Source organism: Pipistrellus kuhlii, unplaced genomic scaffold (assembly GCF_014108245.1).
Source record: "Pipistrellus kuhlii isolate mPipKuh1 unplaced genomic scaffold, mPipKuh1.p scaffold_m20_p_3, whole genome shotgun sequence".
Lineage (NCBI taxonomy): Eukaryota > Metazoa > Chordata > Mammalia > Chiroptera > Vespertilionidae > Pipistrellus > Pipistrellus kuhlii.
The window spans coordinates 55,014,866-55,040,234 of NW_023425529.1; positions in this window are offsets into that span (position 1 = coordinate 55,014,866).

Sequence of the window (25,369 nt, forward strand, 5' to 3'; positions counted from 1 at the left end):
TAATATATATAATTGATTTCAGAGAGGAAGGGAGAGGTGGGGAGAGGTAGAGAGAGATAGAAACATCAGTGATGAGAGAGAATCATTGATGGGCTGCCTCCTGCACACCCCCTACTAGGTGGGGCTCCAGCCCACAACCCCAGCATGTGCCCTTGACTGGAATCGAACCCAGGACCCTTCAGTCTGCAGGTTGACACTGTCCACTGAGCTAAACCGGCTAGGGCAATTTGAAGAACTTTTACCATTGTACTTTATTTATTCTTTACAGAAAAACTTTGTATATAATTTATTTATGTATTTCTATTATTCATCATAAACTAATTTTTTTTTTTACTTTCTTTCTTCCCCTTTTCCAATTATTCACCCCTCCCCAAGTGCACCTTACCCTATAGGTAAGATTTCAGTTTCTGAGAGAAAGTGATAATGCCAGTTAAATTTAAAATTTGACTTTTCACCTTCTTCTGTGATATACAGCATTCCACTTAAGTTACCAAAGACTTTTCTTTAGTTAAAAAATGTCCCTGTCAATAAAGCTTTACTTGAAATGTAAAGAATTGAATAGCTGTGTTTCTTTTTATCAGCAAAATACCTGTTAATCATTTTGATCTTATATGCACATAGCTCCATTAAAACTAGAAATCCTAATTATACAGCACCAAGTACGCCACACAGAGCCTTCTTTGATAAAATGGGAAATAAATTACATTTCCCTTTTCTTTGCTGGGTGGAACAGATTTTTCTAAGTTTTGACTTAGGATTATATTCCCTGTACTTTTGTTGTTGTTGTTGTTAAATCATTAATAATAATTGAAATTGCTTTTAATAGCTGGGGCATGTGCAATTTAAATTCACTAATAGTCCAAGGGTACAACAACCCTTCACATATCTTTAAACATCAAAAGGATCAGTTTTCAATACTGGGTGTTATTCGAGTCCACTTTAAGTTAGCACATTTTTCTCTGTGGTTAACATTTGCTACCGAAAAAAAAAAAAATCTTGTCTGCGTGAAGGATACAGTAGAATTATCGATAATCGCGTTAATAAAGTTAATGAAACTGTACAGTTAAATGATGGAGACATTTAGTTCACACCATTTTGGTTTATTTACTTAGCAGTGGGCATTGTTTAACATGTCAGTCCCCAGAAACAGAAACAGCCACCAAGAGGCTTAACGTTACTAATAAAACAATCAGTATCAAAATATTTTAGGTAACAATTTGTCCGTGTTCATAGAATAATCTGTCAGCTCTGTGATTTGCTTATTATGCGAATTAACTCCGTAATGGCTCTGAGATTGGATTCAGCGACACGGTGTAGCTGCTCCGGAGTTGGGGGGGGTGGGTGTGCTGTCAGTGGGGGTGTTTGCTGGGGAAGGAGCTGTCAGGCTAATGGGGGGGGGGGGGGGGGGCGGGATTAGGGGAAACCAATAAACTGTCACAAAGTCCTAACAAGTTAGGCTTCTCTTGTTTGGTAGAACCTTTAACACTTCTGCCCTCTTACCCTCCACTTCCACTCCAGCCTCTCCCTTCTCAAACGCTTTTTTTTTTTTTTTTTTAATAATAATAACAAATTTAAGTGCTAATTCAGCCCTACACTTGCCTCTCATTGGGGAGCCTTCTAGGGCTTTGCATTGAAATGCGGCCGAGCCCCAAACTTCCCGGCCCAGGCGGGGGGCGCTGGCTCCGATGGAGGAATTGGAAAACTTTTGCTCCGCCCCGAGCCGCCTCCAGGACACCCTCCTTGGGCTCCTGGAGGAGTCTTGGGGAGCAGCCACACACACACACACACACACACACACACACACACACACACACACACATCTCTGTAAGGTACCCCCGCGGAGGTGTGGGTTCGCTCTCAGCGCTGCCCTCGGGATGCAAACGCCTGTTTCGCCCCCCTCCAGCCCCCCCCCCCCCCCCCCCCCCCGCCCCCGGCCCGGTTCGCAGGCCACAGGCACCAACCAGGTGGCCGGGCCACGCGGGCGCCGGGGCCTCCCCCCCTGGGTGTCCGGATGATCCCTAGCGACAGCGAACGCGCGGGGGCCCGGAGTCACGGGTGGCCAGTCCCGCGCTGCGTGCTGGGCAGTGTCTGGGCCACCGCCTCGCCCTGAGCCCCGGGGGGGGGGGGGGGGGGCACAGCGGCAAACGGCGGAGGGGACCCCGCGGGAGGGGGAGAAAGAAACAAAAAATCTATTAAGCAAAAAGCCAAACAGTGGTCATTCGGGACACCTAAGCAACATCCGTGAACTGCAGACTCCACCCACCCACAAACAACCGGAGGTGTATGTGCTTACAGGTCAGGTCGTTAAGATTTCCCTTGACAAAGTCATTCCCACCCCACTTTTCCCTTGGCAAGGTTTCAACCACTAGTTTGTCTATTTTTAACTTCAGCGTGGAAGTTGGCTAATATCTCTTTATAGCAGATTTCTATTTAGTATTTTTTTAAATTACCCCTGATAGGTAAATCACAAATGGCATACTGCTCGTACAACTTGGTATTTAAAGCAAATCTTCTAGCATGGTATTCCAAAAATCTATCAATTCCCATCATTCCAGATAAGGGCGATTTTAGGAAGGGAAATTAATGATCAAGGTAATTTTGGAAAGGACTAGAAAGGACCTACTGATGAGACTCCCATTCCTTTACTTATCAGAAACATTATGGCTGACTGTAATGGAAGAACAAAGCAATTCGAGGAATGTCATGTGCTCCTGAGCATCCTGTCTGGGCATACATTCAGGGTTTGACTTCACAGAGAGAGGTACTAACCTGTGCAGCGCAATCCCAGGGGCAAAGAACACGTGCAAAGGAATATTTGAAAGAACATCCGTTAGTGAGTGAGGGACTTGTTGTTTCATTCAATAAATATTTGAACACACCTCTCTGGGAGGAAGGGTAAAAAAGAATCCGGGAAGAGGTAGAATGTGAAGAATAAATGCGTTGCTTCTATCCTCGCTGATCATCCAGCCTAGTGACAGAAGAGAGTATGAAAGTTTAGACCTTAGCAAGGGTTAGACAGTGTAAACACCACAAGACGGATGTGCATCCCATCCCAGGGAATTCGGTGGGATTCCTCCCAGCTACAGAACTGGACTGTATGAAGGTGAGTCTGGCCTTCCAAGTAGGGGAGGGATTTGCTAAAGCTGGACTCCCTAGAAGACGGTCCTTGATACGAATATAGTTCCTGCCTCTTCCAGAACATTCAGTATGCTCCCTTCTAGCAGCTTTACGTTGTCACTTTCTTCCTTCTTAAGTCTCTTAACCACGGGTTTAGAGGTCCATTCCTGTAAATTGAGGCTGAGAGCTGAGGTGATACAATAAAAGGGAGTTAAAAGTTACGAGCTAAATATGTTTTATTTATTACTTCTTTGCAAAGAAAAAAAAAAAAATCTGGGTGGTCTATGACCTAAAACACCTCATTTCAAATACCTTGGTAAAATCATCATGGAAAACCAGAAAAAGAAAAAGTGAAAACTTGAAATAAGACGACCTTAGGAGTTAGCGGGTCACTGAACTCAATCTTCAGATTTGGCTTTGAGCTCCTTGGCAGCCGGGGGAAGGAGAGGAAAAGGCCTATGGGAGAGACATTGGTCTTGCTGCTGAAAAGTGTAAAGAATGTCTGTTTTTAATGAGATGGAATTATAAAAGGAATTTACTATGCAGAGTAGCTATCATAAAGGACAACAGGTAGGGTCCTAAGAGTTCCTTTTTAGAAAAGAGGACATCGCCGCCCTGTTTGTGTATTAGCCTCCCTCCCATAAAGACCAAGACCAAGACTCTAGGGAAAGTGAGTCTGCAGACTATTCAGTGTTTGGGGTTCACCTTGGATGTGAAATAGCATCCACTGGACAGCCTTCCCCATATATCACTTCTCTCAGCTGCGATCTTGATAAGGGCCAAAGAATGTAAAATTAAGATGATTCTCTCTGGCAGAAGCCCAGAGTGTTGGCATCACTTTTGGGATCCTCGAGTTCAGATTCACAGCACTTAGAAAAACAACCGAGTTTTTGTTGTTTGATGCCAAGTGAGTCATCCTTCTGCTGAAGTTGCAGAAGCAAATCTGTGTGTTGGCACCCAGGAAGACCACCCTAGGTTCCCCAGGAGTCTGCGGGGGCATCTCCAGGGCGAGCCAGAATTTTCCTCAGGAGGCTTTGAATGAGCTCCGGCACTTGAATGCATGTTTCACTGAGTCCCAGGAGCTCCGTACTGTGTTGGCATGGAACACGTTCCAAGTTTGCTTTTTCAAATCACCCACAGTGTCTGGGAAAACACCAGTTCTCCCCCAGGACCCTGGGCTGCATGCGGAGGCTTTCCGATGGTACTGCAGGAGGAAACTGAGTGAGTTGAAAAGAGTTTCCACAAAGCATGACTTAAATTTCATTTTGGTTGGTTAAGTCATGCTTTATGAAAGCTGTTAGATACTGCCAGGACTTTGCGGGAGCACTTATGGCTTATGATAATAAGAAATGTCATTAGACTATTGGAAGTATTTATCTTCCTATTTGCTGTGGCAGGCAGCTTCTAAAAGACAGGGGAGAGCATCCTATTTTATAGCACTCAAGGAATTTTTATTTGATCTGTCAGGACACCGTTCCTACTTGTCTTGAGTCTTACAGGAGGTATTGTAATAGAGTTGTTGTTTTTTATTGCAGTAAAATGTACGTAACATACAATTTACCACTTACCCACATTTAAGTGCACAGCTCAGCGGCATTCACTACATGCACATTGCTGTCCAACCATCACCGCCCCATGCACCTCCAGACGTTTTTCATCTTCTCCACCTGAAATTCTGTTTCATTAGATACGAACATCCCATTCCTCCCGTCCCTAGCCACAGGCAACCTGCTCTCTACGAAGCAGAATCACACAGTATTTGTCCTTTCGTGACTGACTTATTTCACTTCACACAATGTCTTCAAGGATGATTTTTTTTTAAAGGACATGAAGTAACAGTCCACAGGGAAATCATGTACTCTGTCTCATAACCAATTCCTGCCCACCAAATGGAGAGTCGGTAAGACCTACAGATCATCTTATGTTCTTCCAGGCGGGTTTCTCCCCAAAGCAATGGGGAATGTGCTGGTGACCAGTAAGAGCCAGTAGCTACCTTTGTCACCTACTTGCACCTTAGGTAAAATGTCAATCCAGCCGAAACCGGTTTGGCTCAGTGGTAGAGCGTAGGTCTGTGGACTGAAAGGTCCCAGGTTTGATTCCGGTCAAGGGCATGTACCTTGGTTGCGGGCACATCTCAGGTAGGGGGTGTGCAAAAGGCAGCTGGTCGACGTTTCTCTCTCATGGACGTTTCTAGCTCCTTATCTCTCTCCCTTCCTCTCTGTAAAAAAAGTCAATAAAAATATATATTAAAAAAAATGTCAATCCAAATCAGAGATACAAAATAACTGGGAAAAGTTTTAATGGAATAAGGCGAAAATACTGTTGAGTTTATAAATTATGAGATTATCAGTTACTGATAGCTCATTAGAAGTGTAAACAGAATCCTAGGAGAGGGGTGGTTTGAAGTAAATAATTGGTAAAGACTGCCACACATCAGTCAGAACAGGCAAAAATCAGTTCTGGTAGTATTTCAAATACCTATTGTGAGCAAATATTCCCAAACCCAGCAGCTTACAATAGCCATTTTACTTTGCTCATAATCCTGTGGGTGAGGAATTTGGGGATGGCCCTCCTGGGGTCTCTCATGTAGCGGCACTGCGAGATCATCTGGGACTGTGGTGTGGATGGGAGGATGCTGGGACTGTGGTGTGGACGGGAGGGTACTGGGACTGTGGTGTGGATGGGAGGATGCTGGGACTGTGGTGTGGATGGGAAGATGCTGGGACTGTGGTGTGGATGGGAGGATGCTGGGACTGTGGTGTGGATGGGAGGGTACTGGGACTGTGGTGTGGATGGGAAGATGCTGGGACTGTGGTGTGGATGGGAGGATGCTGGGACTGTGGTGTGGATGGGAAGATGCTGGGACTGTGGTGTGGATGGGAGGATGCTGGGACTGTGGTGTGGATGGGAGGGTACTGGGACTGTGGTGTGGATGGGAAGATGCTGGGACTGTGGTGTGGATGGGAGGATGCTGGGACTGTGGTGTGGATGGGAAGATGCTGGGACTGTGGTGTGGATGGGAGGATGCTGGGACTGTGGTGTGGATGGGAAGATGCTGGGACTGTGGTGTGGATGGGAGGGTACTGGGACTGTGGTGTGGATGGGAGGATGCTGGGACTGTGGTGTGGATGGGAGGATGCTGGGACTGTGGTGTGGATGGGAAGATGCTGGGACTGTGGTGTGGATGGGAGGATGCTGGGACTGTGGTGTGGATGGGAAGATGCTGGGACTGTGGTGTGGATGGGAGGATGCTGGGACTGTGGTGTGGATGGGAAGATGCTGGGACTGTGGTGTGGATGGGAGGGTACTGGGACTGTGGTGTGGACGGGAGGATGTGGGACTGTGGTGTGGATGGGAGGATGCTGGGACTGTGGTGTGGATGGGAGGATGCTGGGACTGTGGTGTGGATGGGAGGGTGCTGGGACTGTGGTGTGGATGGGAGGGTACTGGGACTGTGGTGTGGATGGGAGGGTACTGGGACTGTAGTGTGGATGGGAAGATGCTGGGACTGTGGTGTGGATGGGAGGGTACTGGGACTGTGGTGTGGATGGGAGGGTACTGGGACTGTGGTGTGGATGGGAAGATGCTGGGACTGTGGTGTGGATGGGAGGGTACTGGGACTGTGGTGTGGATGGGAGGGTACTGGGACTGTAGTGTGGATGGGAAGATGCTGGGACTGTGGTGTGGATGGGAGGGTACTGGGACTGTGGTGTGGATGGGAGGGTACTGGGACTGTGGTGTGGATGGGAAGATGCTGGGACTGTGGTTTGGACGGGGAGGATGCTGGGACTGTGGGGTGGACGGGGAGAATGCTGGGACTGTGGTGTGGACGGGAGGGTACTGGGACTGTGGTGTGGATGGGAGGATGCTGGGACTGTGGTTTGGATGGGGAGGATGCTGGGACTGTGGGGTGGGTGGGGAGGATGCTGGGACTGTGGTGTGGATGGGAGGGTACTGGGACTGTGGTGTGGATGGGAGGGTACTGGGACTGTGGTGTGGATGGGAGGATGCTGGGACTGTGGTTTGGACGGGGAGGATGCTGGGACTGTGGGGTGGACGGGGAGAATGCTGGGACTGTGGTGTGGATGGGAGGGTACCGGGACTGTGGTATGGATGGGGAGGATGCTGGGACTGTGGTGTGGATAGGAGGGTACTGGGACTGTGGTGTGGGTGGGAGGGTACTGGGACTGTGGTGTGGATGGGAGGATGCTGGGATTGTGGTGTGGATAGGAGGGTACTGGGACTGTGGTGTGGATGGGAGGGTACTGGGACTGTGGTGTGGATGGGTGGGTGGGGAGGATGCTGGGACTGTGGTGTGGACGGGAGGATGCTGGGACTGTGGTGTGGATGGGTGGGTGGGGAGGATGCTGGGACTGTGGTGTGGATGGGAGGGTACTGGGACTGTGGTGTGGACGGGAGGATGCTGGGACTGTGGTGTGGGTGGGGAGGATGCTGGCTCTTGGCTGGGAGCTCAACTGGCGCTGTCCCTCCACTGACAGGTTGGCCCTTGTTATGTGGACTGAGTGTCCCTGAAAGGTGAGAAGCAGATTTTGGATTTTGAAAATCACTCTGATGGCAGGTCAGAGGATGAACAGAGGAGGGTGACAGGGGTCAGAGAGACAAGGTAGTAGACTCTTCATTCAACAAACATTTTCTGAGGGCTGACTCTGTCAATACACAGAGACACTGAGGATTCAGTGAGGAGCAAACAAAAAAAAAATGTCTGCCTTTGTGAAGTTTACATTTTACTGGGGGAAACACAATCAACAAACAAAGAAAAGCACATACATACATACATACATACATACATACATACATAATGGAAGTGCTAAGGAAAAAGATCAAGAGAAGAGAGTGAAGTGGTTGACCACTATTCTATGTAGGCTGAGTAAGAAAGGCTTCTCTGAAAGGGAGACACTGAGGCAAGAACAGACAGAAGTGAAGGCGGGAGCTGTGTGGATAGCTGGGGACAGCCTTCCAGAGAAAAAGAACAGGCCTGCCCTCCTAAGGGAGGGGCGTGCTGTGCTTGATTGAGGGGAATGGAGATGAAATTTGCCCAACAGAGAGCTGTAGAAGCCCAGGATGAAACTGATGGTTTTTATAAGGCTTGATGGTCACTTGGATCTGAGGAGTGAGAAAAGGGAAGGAATTTTGTGTGATTGCCATATTTCTGGATTGGGCAAATACATAGGGGTGTCACGGAGGGAAAGAGGGAATACAAGAAGGGTGGCACACCATGAAATCCACCTTAGACCTGTTGAGTCTGCTGTGTGATGGAAATCCCAGTAGAAATGCTTGTAGCCGCATGCAGTGTGTGTGTGTGTGTGTGTGTGTGTGTGTGTGTGTGTGTAGATGTGGTCCAAAGGTATGGGACATTAGCACTTTATTGAGATCATCTTCAGAGTTTGGCCGTTCACTCATTAACTATTATAATTTTTATTGAGAGCCAAATTCTATACTAAATCCTGGGTATATAAAACAGACATAGTCCCTGCCCATATGGAGCTTACAAGTGGACAGACAAAAAAAGCAAATAAACAACAAAATAACGTAATTACCACTTGAAACATGATACAAAGGAAACAAACACAGTGCTAAGAGAGTTACAGAACTTCTTAGGAAAAGGCCTCTCTGAGCTTATATTTTTGCTCAAATCTACAGGATAAAACAAAGCCATTCATGCACCCTGTGGGGAAGAGCCTGTTTTAAGTCCTGAAGAGAGAGCCACAGAGGTCCTGAGGAAAGTACCCAAGATGCATTTGGAGAAATAAGCAGACATCGGGTGACACAGGTCTGGTAGGCATTGACACAAACAAGGTTGAACATTTTTAAGTATGGCAGTGACAGGATCCAATTTTTGGTTTTAAAAATTACCTTGTGTATTTGTGGGGCAAGGGGAAGTGGTTGGGGAGCGGCAGGCAAGGAAAGATGAGAGGGAGGTAATAGAAGCCAGGAGAAACCAGTAAATAAGGCTGTTGCAGCAATCCTGGTGAAAAATAGGGCTTGGAGTAGGGTAGGACAGAGAAAATAAAATCCGGAGACATATTTCAATACATTTTGGAGGTAGAATGATGACGATTTGGTGATGGATTTGGTGTGGGGAGTACAACAGATACAAGGAAAAAAAATGACTCATAGGTTTCTGCTGTAACCAGTTAGGTACTTGGTGGAATTACAGGGTTTATTTGAATGAGAAGACTGAAAAGGGAATTTGGGAGATGGGAGACTAGGAGTTCTTTTGTGGATCTGTCACCTTTGAAATGCCTGAGAAGCTGTCAAGCAGGTAGAAGTATAGGGCTGAGCTCAGGGGAGATATCTCCTTTGGGGATAAAACATTTGGAACCAAACAGATGAAATCAAAATCCATAAAGTGTATGAGATCACCTTGAGGCAGGAGAAAGAGAAAAGAACACCCTAGGAAATGTCAGCCTTAGGGATGAGAAAAGAGGACAAGATGATAACCAAGATTGGATATATTTAACTAACAATATGAATTCTTGAGACAGCTGGTTAGAGTAGAAGACGTATTATGACACCATGGTAGAATTTTCCTGTGTACCATTTGAACATACTTTTGCTTCACATTAATATATTTTTATTTGGAGTCACATGCCCTCTTTAAGCTATAGGAATATCTGTTATTAATTCAATTGTCTGTTGAATGAAAGAAAGTAACAACTCTCCCTTCCCCCAGGTCATGTGTCTCTAAATTTTCAAAATGAAAAAAAGAAATTCAGAAAAAAAGGGGGGGGGGGAAGGCAGAGGCTTCTGAACAATTAAAAAAAAATGAGCAGCAGTTTAATTTCAAATATTCAAGAACTATCATTTCATAACATTGTTAACATGGTTCCTTTTTCATTTAAATGCCCCTTTGCTGTAGAAGATTGCATTCGACAACTTTGCTAAGATATGCCTGCTGCTGCAAATCAACTGGTTTTTTTGTTTTTTGTTTTTTTGGAAACAAACACCAAGATAAGCAATTGCATTTAGGAGCAGAGAAAGGATATTAGCTCTAAGTTCCCTGTAAAACAAAATAGTGATAAATATGTACTATTCCCGATCAAAAGGAGAAAAAACTATTTTGTTCAGTAGAAAGTGTTTGCATTTCATTTAGAGGTAGATGGATGAGAGGGAAGAGAAAATTTGAACCATTTTTAGTTCAGAGTTGGGATTTTAAAAAATATAAAGAAGGCACCTCTTCACAAGCCACAAACTTTTTTTTGCCAGTGGTACCTTATTGAGCTCTCTCATTATAATGCAACAAACGAAACAGCCTTACCTGCATCTCCCTAAGGATATAGATTTGAGCAATAGAGAGCAGAGGTTCATGAAAATGTCATCAAGAATGAGGATGACATTTTCTTAAGTGTCCTCTAATTATCCATTTTATCTCCTTTCCTTCAATCGCTCTTATTTTTGCTGTTTAAAATTTTTCTGTGCAACATTTCCTCCGTTTCAGGGAAGGAAATCACTAAATCTTACTCACTACATCTTAGGAATTCCAAACTACCTTGCAGCCCAAGGTTCTACCTGGAACAGGGAGAACATTCCAACCTAAGTAAGACTTGGGGAATACTGGGTTATCATACTCCTTCTGCGGGGTGGGGTGGGGCGCCCCCTCCAACATTACACACAAGCTCAGATGTGGCTCTCACTCCTCCTAGATCAGCACACATTTCAGTGGGCCCCTTTGAACAGATGTGACCTGCAGACTTATGCGGTGACCCTATCGGAAATAACGTGGGGTTGGGGAGAAGACGGCCTTCCTCTCCAGGAGAGCCTTTACTGTGTACTCCCCAGTTAATGAGCCTCTGAGCCTCAAACGGAGCTGTTATTATCCGTGTTTGCAAGGCTGGAGGAAGGGAGCAGAAAGCGGCCAGTCCCAGCACCCCCGGGGCCATCAGCCCGAGCTTCCTCCGGGCCCCAGGGCAGCGCGGGAAGACCCCGGCGGGCCTGCGGTGGGGAGAACCCGCATCGGTCCGGTCCCGCGGCGGCGCGCCTCCAGCAGCGCTTTGCAGCGGCTGCGGGGGGCGCCTCCCATTGGCCGGCGGGCCGACGCCGCGCGGTCTGGAGGGGGCGTGGCCAGGGCGTGGCCTGGCGGAGGCTGCGCGGATTTAACTCCCAGTGCTCCCTCCTTGGGGGTCCCGCGTCTCGCGGAGTTTTTTCTTTTTGAACCGGCGGATGTCAGTGACAAGTTAATAGCTCCCGCCGCGCTCCTGGGTTAAACAGAACCTCATTTGTGCACGGAGTCTCCTTCTCTGGCCTGCCGGGGCCGCCGGCGGGGCTCCACCAGACTGGGCTCCACCGGCCAGGGGCCCACCGGCCAGGGCCCCACCAGCCAGGGCCCCACCGGCCAGGGCCCCACCGGCCAGGGCCCCACCAGCCAGGGGCCCACCGGCTGGGGGACCCCACCAACCAGGGTCTCATCGGCTGGGGGACCCCATCAGCCAGGGGCCCACGAGCCAGGGCCCCACCGGCCAGGGCTCCACCGGCCAGGGGCCCACCGGCCAGGGCCCCACCGGCCAGGGGCCCACCAGCAGGGCTCCACCGGCCAGGGGCCCACCGGCCAGGGCTCCACTGGCCAGGGCCCCACCGGCCAGGGGCCCACTGGCCAGGGGCCCACCAGCTATGGGCCCATGGTTGCGGTGCTTGCGGCCCTCCAGCTGCCTCCTGGGGTCTCCCAGTTTCCCGGCAGTGTCCACCTGGCCCTGCCGGCCTCTCCACATCCTGGCGGGTCCTGGGCACCTCCCCCTTACATCGCACTCAGCCACCCAGTTCCACACCTGCATGCAGCGTGCACACCCTGCAACCACCTTCACATACACTCACCCCATTCCTCTCACACTCACCCCTGTCCTCTCACACTCACCCCTGTCCTCCTCACACACTCACCCCTGTCCTCTCACACTCACCCCTGTCCTCACACTCACCCCATTCCTCTCTCACACTCACCCCTGTCCTCACACACTCACCCCATTTCTCTCACACTCACCCCTGTCCTCACACACTCACCCCATTCCTCTCACACACTCACCCCTGTTCTCACACACTCACCCCATTCCTCTCACACACTCACCCCTGTCCTCACACTCACCCCATTCCTCTCTCACACTCACCCCTGTCCTCACACTCACCCCATTCCTCTCTCACACTCACCCCTGTCCTCACACTCACCCCATTCCTCTCACACACTCACCCCTGTCCTCACACTCACCCCATTCCTCTCTCACACTCACCCGTCCTCACACTCACCCCATTCCTCTCACACACTCACCCCTGTCCTCACACTCACCCCATTCCTCTCACACACTCACCCCTGTCCTCACACACTCACCCCATTCCTCTCACACACTCACCCCTGTCCTCACACTCACCCCATTCCTCTCTCACACTCACCCCTGTCCTCACACTCACCCCATTTCTCTCTCACACTCACCCCTGTCCTCACACTCACCCCATTCCTCTCACACACTCACCCCTGTCCTCACACTCACCCATTCCTCTCTCACACTCACCCCTGTCCTCACACACTCACCCCATTTCTCTCACACACTCACCCCTGTCCTCACACTCACCCCATTCCTCTCTCACACTCACCCCTGTCCTCTCACGCTCACCCCTGTACTCTCACACTCACCCCATTTCTCTCACACTCACCCCTGTCCTCACACTCACCCCATTCCTCTCTCACACTCACCCCTGTCCTCACACACTCACCCCATTCCTCTCACACTCACCCCTGTCCTCTCACACACCCCTGCCCTCTCACACTCACCCCTGTCCTCACACACTCAACCCTGCCTCCCTTTACACACTCACCCCTGCCTCCCTTTACACACTCACCCCTGCCTCCTCTCTCACATTCACCATTTCTCCTCACACACCCAGGCCTTTCACAGGCACAGCAGGTCCCTCTTCTGACAGGGGCACACCCATCCCTCATTCTCAGTAGCACCAGCCCTGGCCCCTGGGCTCCCTGATGGTGAGAACCAGGCGGGCCCATTGGTCCCTGGCCCTCCATGGTCACCCATTTTCCTTCTGGTCGCCTACACTTCAGAGGTGGCTGCTTGTGAGGCTGCCCCCTGGGGTCCCTCCGGGCCAGAGGAGGGGCTGGGGGCCTGGGTCAGCCGGCCAGGAGCGCCCCGCGGCAGGAGCCTGGCCAGGGCTGTGCGCCCCCCTCCCCCCTGGGGTCCTGCGTGGCCGGGCGGCGTCCACCGCGGGGCGGGCCCTGTGCGGACCGCGGGCTCCGCGGAGCCACACGCCGGCTCTCGGCTTTGGGCACCGGCGGCCCTGGGAGCCGGGCGCCGGAGGGGCCTCGTTTCCTCCGCAAGCGAAACCTTAGCGGGGAGCTAGGATGCTTGGTGCCAGACCCCCTCTCCCAAAGAAAAGGAGTCTCCGCCGGAGCTGAAGCCACATTTCCTTCCTCTCTCCTCCCTCCCCCTCCTCCCTTTGCACACCCTCATCCCCAGGCTCTAATCCTCGGTGAGAAGCGCTTCTGCCTGCAGCTTTGGTGGCTTCTCTGCTCAGCGCTCAGGCAAAGCCGGTCCTTTCCGAGCTGCGCTGATGGCGGCCAAGCGGGGAGGCTACTTCCAACTTCTGGCACCTCCTGGGTAGTCACCAGACCAGGGCTTCCTTTACACCTATTATTCTGCACAGCTTTACGAAGGCTGTTGTGCATAGAATAGGTAAAGAAGCTTAAATAGTCCATTTGGGCATGGATCTTGCAGGTATAATAATAGCTCCTTTTTCTTTACGTGTATATCATTGCTTTTCCAGAAAGAGATGCTCCACAAAGAGTGGTTTGTGAAACCACGAGCCTGTTTAAAAAAATAAAATGAAATCACTGCGGTTTACGTGAGAAATTGGGAGACAGGAACTTTCACGGCAGGTATGCTTCTAAGATATTGTCCAGATTTGTGTTTGTTAGTGAGTTCTTGTTACCTCCTGATGCGGGGAGTTGCGAAGAGTCAAAATCTAACCTTAAAATCTGAGAGGGCAGGGTAAAAATCTTTCCAGAATTAACCTAGTTATCCTTCTCTTGATAAAAATAGATGCACACCTGATCTGGAGTGCTTTGCCATTGCTTCCCAGGCCAGTTTCTATTTCCCAGACGAGGAGATTTTGGAGAATAGAGGTGTGTTCCCAGTTGGATGGCTCTAAATGCTGGTGTAGGTAAATACAAACACATTCAATTATGGTAAAGTCGACTGACCGAACCAGCTTTTTGAATGAAGCTGTGCAAACATTTGACTTAGATGCACTTAAAATGTTATATAAAGTTTTCCAAGAAGAGAAAAAAATGAAAGGGGAAAAGAAAAGAGGGAGGAGAAAGGACTCCCCTCCCCAAAACATATTTCAGACACTTTGTAAGAAAGGTTAAATTTAGTTCTTTAAAGCTAAACCAGACAGATCCTGTACTTCAAAGCAAGAACACTGAAGCCCTAAAACCATCATTAAACACCTCAACTTTATATTGTTTTCCAGGCCCACAATGCCAACCCCCCTTAATATATAACATTCTCTAACTTTAAATTGTCTTTATGACTTTTCTGACACACCTTCAAACTCTACATGTAAGTGCTGAGCTATGACCACAGGCTAAACTGGATGCAGATTGTTCAAACGTAGAAAATAAACAACTTTTCTGTTTTCTGCTAGAGAAAGTTTATCCCATTTAAAATGAGTACAAGGGATAACATAACCAGATTAGCTTTTTACAACAATTGCTGGCAATATGGAGGCATACTTAATTTTAAGTGCAGAGTAACTCCATGATAGGGCATCATCCTATATAATGAAGAGGTGATATGCAAATTGACTGTCACACCCTTGTACAAGACGGCTGCCTCAAGATGGCCAGCAGGGGAGGGCAGTTGTGAGTGATCAGGCAAGTAGGGGAGGGCAGTTGGGGGTGACCAGGTCAGCAGGGGAGGATAGTTAGGGGTGACTGGGCTGGCAGGGGAGGGCAGTTGGAGATTACTGGGTCGGCAGGGGAGCAGTTAGGCATTGATCAGGCTGTCAGGGGAATAGTTAGGTGATCAGGCTGGCAGGCAGAAATGGTTAGGAGCAATCAAACAGGCAGGCAGGCAGGCAGGTGAGCGGTTGGGAGCCAGCACTCCTGAATTGTGAGAGAGATGTCTGACTGCCAGTTTAAGCCTGATCCCTGTGAAATCAGGCCTAAACCAGCAGTCAGACATCCTCCAAGGCATCTCAGATTGGAGAAGGTACAAGCTGGACTGAGGGACAATCCCCTTCCTCCCCAGTGCACGAATTTTGTGCACCAGGCCTCTAGTTGAATATAATAGATCTTCCTGTATGTTGTTCACAATAAAGACATTTTTCTTTCAACAATACATTTTTTAGATATATCCATTTGACACATGTAGATCTTTATTTTAACTGCTATATAGTATTCCCTTAAATGAATATTTCAGAACTTATTCATTCATCCTTACATATGAATATTTAGAGGACCTTTTTTTTCTATTAAAAATAGTATTATAATGATGTCCTTATAAGGATGGTCTCCATGTTTGCTCATGAGAGTGTTTCTCTTACTTTTAGGGTTAAAGTACATTCAATTCATCAGAGAAATAAGGACTATAAAAAGCCCACAAGAATGGGAACTACATCTGAAGTGATCTTGTCACCCCTAAGTTCAGGTAATGAGAATGAAACACGCAAAAGCAACTACATCTCACTGGAGAAGATGTTGAAGTTATTGATCTCAGTAGAAAGAATCTTTAAAGATGGGAGACCTTAGATCTAACTCGAGTCAAGGCATATAATTTTTAAACATTGCTTAAAAACAATTATATAAACCCAGACTTGTTGCCTAGCAGAGTAACCACTAAGCAAGAAGATAAACTCTTATGGCTTTTGTAAATGAAGACTTTAAAACGAAAATTGACCAATTATTATAATTGAATCCACCAATTACTATAAAAAGTTGCTTTTTTTCCTCCCATGGAGTCCTGACCAATATAGACAAATTCTCATTTTATACTCTTTTGTGGGAGAAAATAAAAATCCCTCTTGAATGAATTCTGTCTCATTGGAGCCTGCGTGTGAGAGTTTAATGGACTTTTTAACCCCCACAATGGCAGAATCTACCCATATTCAAGTTCCATGTGGTTGATAGACTGTCTCAAAAGCAAGTGCCCATGAGGTTATTAGTGAGTGTTTTTAGCAAAGAGCTCTAGCTTGATATCCACCATCCAAAAGAGAATTTGAACCAGGGAGGAGGGCTTGCCTCTCAGGTTACCACCATATTATAGGAGGATTAACTTGTCTGTTTGAGCTGCCATATGTCCAGCCAACTGATATTCATTTAGCGCCAAGAGATTTCACCTATTTTTTCAAGTAGATATCATTCTACATAGGAATCCCTGGTTGGAAGATATCATAAATTGTGGTTCTTTCTGGAAGTGCCATAATTGACTTAAGGTGAAAGGTAAATTCAAATGTCTACATACGTGGGAAAGGTGAGGTTCTGGGACTTTATGGAATCTATAGTGAATATAAAATCTTTGGTCTAAAGGCTGAACTGATTTCCCTCTCATCTTGTTAACAGAATGAGCATTTAAGTCATTCCAACATTTTGAGAAATGATCTTATGTCTAAGCCCCAGGTAAATAAGTGATTTTATTACTGAACTATATTTTCAACTTACTTGTGGAAGTGTCTGGAGACAAAGGGAATAAAGGACATATTAGTCAAAACCAAAATCAAATCATCAGTTTCCACACGGCTTTGAAGATGGACAAGGTGCATTGTGCAAATAAATACACTTCACGCCTTGGACTCCAGTGTAGGGGAACTCTATTACCAACATTTCTCAAGCCTCTTTCACTGGAACTGCATAAGCTAAGTGAAATTTTACCAGGTACCAGAGAGAGGAAGTGACTGGCAGACCCTTGCCATAGAGACTGCTGCTCTTGTTAGTCCTGGCGCTACATGGATTGAATAATTTTGACTAAAAACCATCCACATGAGGATGTTAGTAAAAAGAAAAAAAAAAAAAAATCAACGAATGACATTCTGGTGAAACACACTACTAGAAAAACTCAGAATTATAGAGAATTAAATGTATTCTCCTTTTGGACTGTAGGCTGAAATCTTATGAAATCTGGTCATAGGACAGATTTGTTGACACCTTGGCAAACATGCATTCTCCTTTTACTCTTCAGACATCCTTTGAAAGGATTAGTTGGCCCCAAAGTTAAAATAATGCCATTGAAATTGTCTCCTGTGGGAAGCACCACTGAAACGAGCCGGCTGGTTTTGGCAACATACCCGTTTCTCAGTTCCCATGTTTCTCCGTCTTCCTCTTATCGCTTAGAAGGCCTGGCAATCTTACATGCCGTATAGCGTTCACACAGAAGCCTCTCCCAGTAGTGTTGCCCCAGGAATGCTGTCATCACTCTTTCAGTAATCAGCGCAGTAGAACCAAACACAAGTGAGACGGACATATGGTGGCATAGTTACTGAGAAACAAAACAACCTCCAACGGCCCATGGAGCATCTGAGGTGTCAACATCATGCTTCCCCTTGAAGCAGGCAGGCCCGGAACTTTTGTTTTGCTGAGAAACATAATGTTTCCTTGATAGTTAAACTGCCTGTCTTTGGGGGCAGTGTCACAGCCCCTGTGATCTAGATAGGGAGAGTTTTATTTCTAAACTCTTCATGTTGCTTTGTGATTGCTTGAATCTACATAACAGCCAGATTCCCAGGACGAGCTATAAAGTCGCCTCTCATTTGAGGTAAGTGCCCTTGACTGGAATGGAACCCAGGACCCTTCAGTTCACAGGCCAGCGCTCTATCCACTGAGCCAAACTGGCTGGGGCTGTACAGTCCTTTCTTTAGTGAAGAGCCTAATCTCCACTTGCTTATACAGGCAAAGTTCTCACTTTCAGTGCTTGTGGAAAACACAGGGCATTGGTCTTTATGTCAAATGTTGTCAGGCATCTGAGCCTTTAATGGCCTTGGAGATTCTGCAGAGTGGGTGGGGGGCATGGAAATAATGCTTCAAATCCTTAAGGTAAAAATTTTAATGAAAAGCAACTGTCCAAGAAGCTCATTTTCTGAATTTCTACCACAATTGTACTTCGAAAAAGGAATTTTTGCTAAAGCTGGCCAGTTTTGACCAGGATGGGGAAAAGGAACTGTTTTAAGTGTCTGATCAGGAAAAGTAAGTGAACACTCTATAAGAGAAAGGACACGCTCTCTCTAGTGAAGAAACAGGAGAACTTTCAGACATCCCTCTAGGCCAGTGTTTTCCCTGCTCTGCCGCACTCTTGTAAATTTGTAAATTTGCCACAGCTTACTTGTAAATTTGCCAGGGTGGCAGGGACGCCTGACTCTTAGCTGGGAGGCCTGCCAACTATCAGAAGCTCCCAACTCTTAGGAGGGAGAAAAGAGAGGGTGTCCAGAGACCACCCCGGGTTATATTTATTTGCGGGGATACTTTCTGGTACTGTTAGCCTATCTCCCTAGACAGATGCAGCCCATATTGGAAGTATGTCTTGTTAAGAATTCCATCAACTCCCCAGTATCAGATCTAACACCCTATAAAATAAATCCTTACATTATAGCAAAGGTAAGTACGGCCTTCCTATCTGGCCTTACATGTCACCTGATATTTCAGGTTCATCTGTGCTTGGATCCCTCTCACCAGAAACCCCTTGTTTATTCTCAGTATGTAGAAACCCATAATTCTTACCCATTTTATTGATTTTCTCTCTGTTCACAAATCCCCCTTCATCCCTCTTCATTCCTGGTTACATCATTGTTGCTCTGCTTCAAAAGAATCACTTTACACCCGCAAGTCGACAGATTAATGTCCCTGTTTCTCAGGGTGTGTGTGTGACTCCAGCTGACCATTGGGATTTGGAGCCATGACTCTTCCCTGAGGGGAAACTGCCTCCCTTTTTATACTAAACTTATGCATACTCCTGATCTTCAGTCTGAGCCTGGAAAAAAAAAAATCTATTTAATTTTCCAAACATTTCTGAGAAGAAACCTAACACTCTCTTATCATACAAAAACCTTCCTTGAACCTTTGAACCCTGAAAGGGAGACAGGCCCCATTAGAAATTTGGAATGATTTGCATTGACTTAATAGGGAATTTTAAATTAGTATCTCTCAACCTGGGTGATTCAACCAGTGGGCTTACTGAGCTACGTACAGATGAGATGAGCTGGCCTCCTGGACCCCGTTGTCATGCCCACTGAACTCACCACCTAGGGTCTATCTGCCATTAACAGGAACTCAGAAGACCAAAGCAAGTTTGGCAGTGGTAGCTGAAAGATAGGCTTAGGGAAACAGAGAGGTCAAGAAGTGTTTTGTCCTCTTGGGGAAATGACGAGAGAGGGAAACAGTTCTAGAATGACTACTAGCATAACTTTTATTTTAGAGATACTATTCCAGCTGTTATAGTTTTTTGGGGGCGTGGGGAGGGGGCTTATTTCTCCACAGTTTTTGAAGAAACCCAGTTATGTTTCCTTTAAAAAAAATGTTACTATTGATCACTTTAAGAATTTAGAATAGCCCTGGCCAGTTTGGCTCAGTGGATGGAGCGTCAGCCTGAGGTCTGAAGGGTCCCAGGTTCAATTCAGGCCAAGGGCGCATGCCTGGGTTACAGGCTGGTCCCCAGTGGTGAGGGAGAGAGGGGGCTGCAGGAGTCAGTAGATCAATGATTCTCTCTCATCATTGATGTTTCTGTCTTTCTAGCTTTCTCTCTTTCTCTCTGAAATCAATAAAAATATATATATTTTAAAAAATTTATTATAGAATAGCTTTCAGAGAAAAAGTTGTGTAAACATATTGTGTTTTAATTTTGTCAACATGTTTGATGCTACAGGATTACATTCATGTCACAACATTCACCACTGTCATGACTTTCATTCAGAGAAACACCAGATATGAATAGTAGCAATATGTCTACATAGGAAGAATTCAATGTCAAAATACCTAGGGCAGTGTCTTCTTCTCATGTCCCCTTTATCCCCTCCTCTCTTCTTTCCCACCATCCTTCCCTTCCTTCTTCTCTTTCTCTCACCCCAGTGAACTAGAGGAAGCCATTCATTTAAAAGATTCAAAATGGAAAATTAAAAAAAAAATAGTCCTTGTAAAGCTTTGGAGCTCTCTTTCATGACAGTCGTACATACAAATATGTGCATATTGCAAGGAACCCAGTCAATGTTCCAAATTATGATGAGATTCAAAACAATGTTTAATATTAGATGCTTTAATTAAATGGTAAGTTCTTGGTTTGATTTTCTTACTTCATTGGCTGGGTAGTTTAGGGAGTGACAATGAAAGCAATGCAATGACTAGAAATTCTGGGCCCAGTGGGGAAAGGCTAAGAAAGGGGAGCTCAAGGGGACTTGAGCCTGGAACAGACTAGCCAGAATCTTCTTTCTCGAGTTCTCTGTGCTGATTGATACAGGGGGTTGTGGTATGTTGGCTCTGGTGAGGATAAGTGCAAAGCATCAGCATATGCCCAGCTATCTGTACACATCAGAGAGAAGAGACCATTACAAGACTACTGTTGACAGTGATGTTGTCATTTAATGTAATCACAGAGAAGGATTAATCAAATTTCTGTTTGCACATAGCTTTAGGTTAAATTCAGGCACTTAGTTTAATGTCCTTGTATTATTTAATAAAAATAGCTATGTCGTCTCAGAAAACACATAGATTTTTGAAACAATGCATTCAAGGGTAATGTCAGAGTAAAGGAGATGAAGCCTATGCATTTTTTAAATATACTAGAGAATGCAAATAATGAAACTGAGCAGATTTCTGGTCATCTTGTTTTCAAACAAATTATCCATTTCATGGTAGTTTATTCTTTTCAAGATGGCTACCGTAAGACCTCCCATGATGCATACACTTCCTACAACCTGTGATGCTCCTCTGACAGGTGTAATTTGTGCTCCTTCCTCTCAAATCTGAGAGGGCCTGTTACTATGACAGAAGTGATACTATGTGACTTCTAAGACTAGCCATAAAATGGATTGATCCAGTTTCTACTTGGTTTTCTTAAGACATTTGCTCCTGGAACCCTGCCACTATGCCATGAAGAAGCCAAGCAGCCACAGAGAAAAGCCACATGTAGATGTTCTAGCTGACAACCCAGCCGTGGTCCTACCTGTCATCTTATATTACTCACCAGTTATATGTGTAATTCAGCCTTCAGATGATTTCAGCCTCTAGGACTCATCCCCTGCATTTGAGCCACTTAGCTCATCCTTTGTTCTGCCCAAATTGCAGCATTGTGATCACACATACATACATACGTACATACATACATATGTGTATATATACTGAGTGGCCAGATTATGATGATCTCTGAACACATAATAATCTGGCCACTCAGTGTATATCCTATGTAATAAAAGGCTAATATACAAATTGTCCCCTCCACCAGGAAGTTCAACCAGCAGGCAGGCCAGCAAACCGCCCATGTCCCCTCCCCCTGGCCAGGCTAGCTGGACCCCACCCATACACAAATTTATGCACCAGGCTATATATATATATATATACACACACACACACACACAAACGCACACACACATATGTATACACACACACACACGCACATACCCTGAGTGGCCAGATTATTATGCATTCAGAGATCCATATATATATTGATTAAACCATGGTATGTTTTTATCCAGCAATAGAGAACTCCAACCCTGAACTCTCTCTTCCCATTGAGAATTTTCTGTTCGTCCTATAGGTCAGTGTTTCCCAACCTTCTCTCATGATGAGAATCACCTGGTGGAGGTGTTAAAACACAGATTCCTGATAGCACTTCTTATAGTTGGGATCCGGGAATCTGTGTTTTAACAACTCCACCAGGTGATTCTCATCATGAGAGAAGGTTGGGAAACACTGCTATAGGTATCATACATAAGATTAAAAATGGCAGAAGATTAGGTGGGTGCTGCATGAACATGCTCCCAGGAACAAGCTGAAATTATTACTGAAATATGGAAATAATCAATGGAACACTCACAGGAGAGAACATTGATACCCGTGGAACGAAGGTGAAGACTACATAGAGATTGGCCAGGGGGAGGAGACTGGTAGGAGAGGTTGAGGCATGAAAGGGCTGGCTGGGCGCCCACAGACAGGAACTGAAGACCAAGAGAGATATCTCAATGGGGGGTGGGGTGCCACTGAGAACTCTGGGATATAATCCCCAAGTTGGGCTCCCCAGCAGAGAGCACCAAATCTGAGGAGGATACTTATATAACATCTAGCTGTGAAAAACAGTGGGGTGCTGTCTCCCAGGGAGTGGCAGCTGAAAGTTCGGGCACCTTCTTAAAGGGCTAATGCACAAAACTCCCTGTGGAGCCACCCACCTTTTACTCTAACAGAGGGAGGATGAACTGGAACTGTGAGAGTAGAACCCAGGATTGGGACCTGGGGGACAAAGTTCAGAAGGCAAACACTCCAAGTTTCCTGGGCTGAATCATTGTCTCATGCAGCAGAGGATGTCTTTCCCACATAGACATTTGCTTTGCCTGGGGGAAGACAGTAAAAAAAAACACAACCCTATTGGAAACTCCTTGCCTGAGGCCACTTTAGGAGATTAAAAATAACAATTAGCCTCCAAGCAGAAGCAACTGTCCCACCCTGTTGGAAAAACTCTGGTTATACCTGAGGATGATTGCCTGGGGGTAATTCAAGTCAGAATCCTATTAGTCTGTAGATAGAGGTGGTCTCTGGAGGCTTTTAGTCTTTGCCTGATCCAATTTGTCAGAAACAGCCTTTAACACTGCCATGCACTAAACACTGAGAGGTGTAGAGGATCTACCTAAAATATAGTCACAAATCCAAACAGACAACCAAAATGAGGAGACAAAGAAACAATCCCCAAATGAAAGAACTAGAAAATTCTCCAGAAGAAGAGATAAAGCAGAGATAAGAAATTTATCTGAAACAGAGTTTAGAGTAATGTTGGTAAAAATGCTCAACAGTATGAAAAAAGATATAGTAACTATGAAAAAAGAACAGTTTGAGATAAAGAATGACATAACACAAATAGCGCATTGGAAGGAATACACAGCAGATTAGGGGAAGCTTAGGATCTTAAATGAATTAGAAGACAGAGTTGAAAATATCACTCAATCAGAGAACCAAAAAGAAAAAAACAATTAAAAAAAACAGGAGGACAGCTTAAAAGAGCTGGGAGGACAATGTGAAACATAACAATATTAGAAGAGCAGGTGTGCCAGAAGAGGCAGAAAGGGAGAAAGACATAGAGGAGGTGTTTTAAGAAATAATAGCAGAAAATTTCCCTAACCTGGTAAAGGAAAAAGTCACATAAGTTCAGGAGGCACAGAGAACCCCAAACAAGAAGAACCCAGAAGCTCTACAGGCCAGAAAGGAATGGTATGAAGTAATCAAAGTAATGGAAAGCAAGGATCTGAAACCAAGTTTACTATATCCAGCAAGGCTGTCATTCAAAATAGATGATCAAATAAAGAGCTTCCCAGACAAAAAAAAAAAAAAAAAAAAAAAAAAAAAAAAAAGGCTAAAGGAATTCATCTCCATCAAACAGACCCATGCCCAGACATATCATGATTAAAATGCCAAAAATTAAAAACAAAGAGAGAACTTTAAAGGCAGCAAGAGGAAACAAACAAACAAAAAAACCCATTACCTACAAAGGAGTTCCCATAAGGCTGACACCTGATTTCTCATCAGAAGCTCTACTGGCCAGAAAGAAATGGCATGAAGTACTCAAGGTAATGGAAAGCAAGGATCTGAAACCAAGATTACTATATCCAGCAAGAATGTCATTCAAAATAGATGGTCAAATAAAGAGCTTCACAGACAAAAAAGGCTAAAGAAGTTAATCTCCATCAAGCCAGCATTACAAGAAATGCTGAAGGGATTACTAAGAAGAAGAAACAGAAAAAGAAACCTAGCCATACAGAATTAAAATTTAAGTTCTGGCACACTTAAAAAGTGTGGCTATAAATGGCTATAAATAAGCACCTCTCAATAATAACCCTAAATGTAAATGGATTAAATGTTCCAATCAAAAGGCATAGGGTAGCTGAATGGATACAAAACATGACCCAACTATATGTTGTCTACAAGAGACCAATCACTGAAACAAAAGACACACACAAGATGAAAGTAAATGGTTGGGGGGGGGGGGGGGGCGCGGAATTTCCATTTAATGGAAAAGAAAAAAAAGCTGGAATAGCAATACTCATATCTGACAAAATAGACTTTAAGATGAAGACCATCATAAGAGACAACTAAGGTTACTACATAAAACTAAAGGGATCAATTCAACAAGAGTATATAACCCTGGTAAACATATATGCACCCAATATAAGTGCACCTAAATATATTTTTAAAAAAAACAAAAAAAAACTTCTAGAGGACTTTAACAGATAGATTGACAACCATACAGTCATAGTAGGGAACTTTAACACCCCTCTGACTTCACTGGATAGATCTTCCAGACAAAAAATTAACAAGGAAACAGAGACTCTAAAGGACACCTGGATCAGATGGATTCATTCACAAAGACAGACCAAATGTTAGGACACAAAACAAATATCTACAAGTTCAAGAAGATTTAAATCATACCAAGCATCTTCTCAGATAAAAGTTGAATGAAATTAGAAATCAACTATAGTAAAAACACCCCAAAACATTCAAACACATGGAGGCTAAATAGCATGTTATTAAACAACTAGAGGCCTGGTGCAAGAAATTTGTGCATGGGGGAGGGGGACAAGGAGGAGGGAGTGGTGGTGTCCCTCAGCCCAGCCTGCACCCTATCCAATCTGGGACCCCTCGAGGGATGTCCGACTGCCTGTTTAGGCCCACCAAGCAGTCGAACATCCCTCTCACAATACAGGACTGCTGGCTCCCAACTGCTAGCCTGCCTGCCTTCCTGATTGCCCCTAACTGCTTCTGCCTGCCAGCCTGATCACCCTCTAACCTACATGTGTCAAACACAAGGCCCACGGGCCAAATCCGTCCCACCAGGCCTTGCAATGTGGCCCGCACCGAGCTGTCATCACTGCACTCCGCTGCGTTTCCATCACAATGACAGTTTATGACTGTTCAGTAAACCATTCGGCCTGCGATTTAGGCTGGATTTTAGATTTTGGCCCCTTCTCTGATTGAGTTCGACACCCCTACTCTAACCACTCGCATGCCAGCCTGATTGATGTCTAACTGCTCCCCTGCCAGGCTGTTTGCCCCCAACTG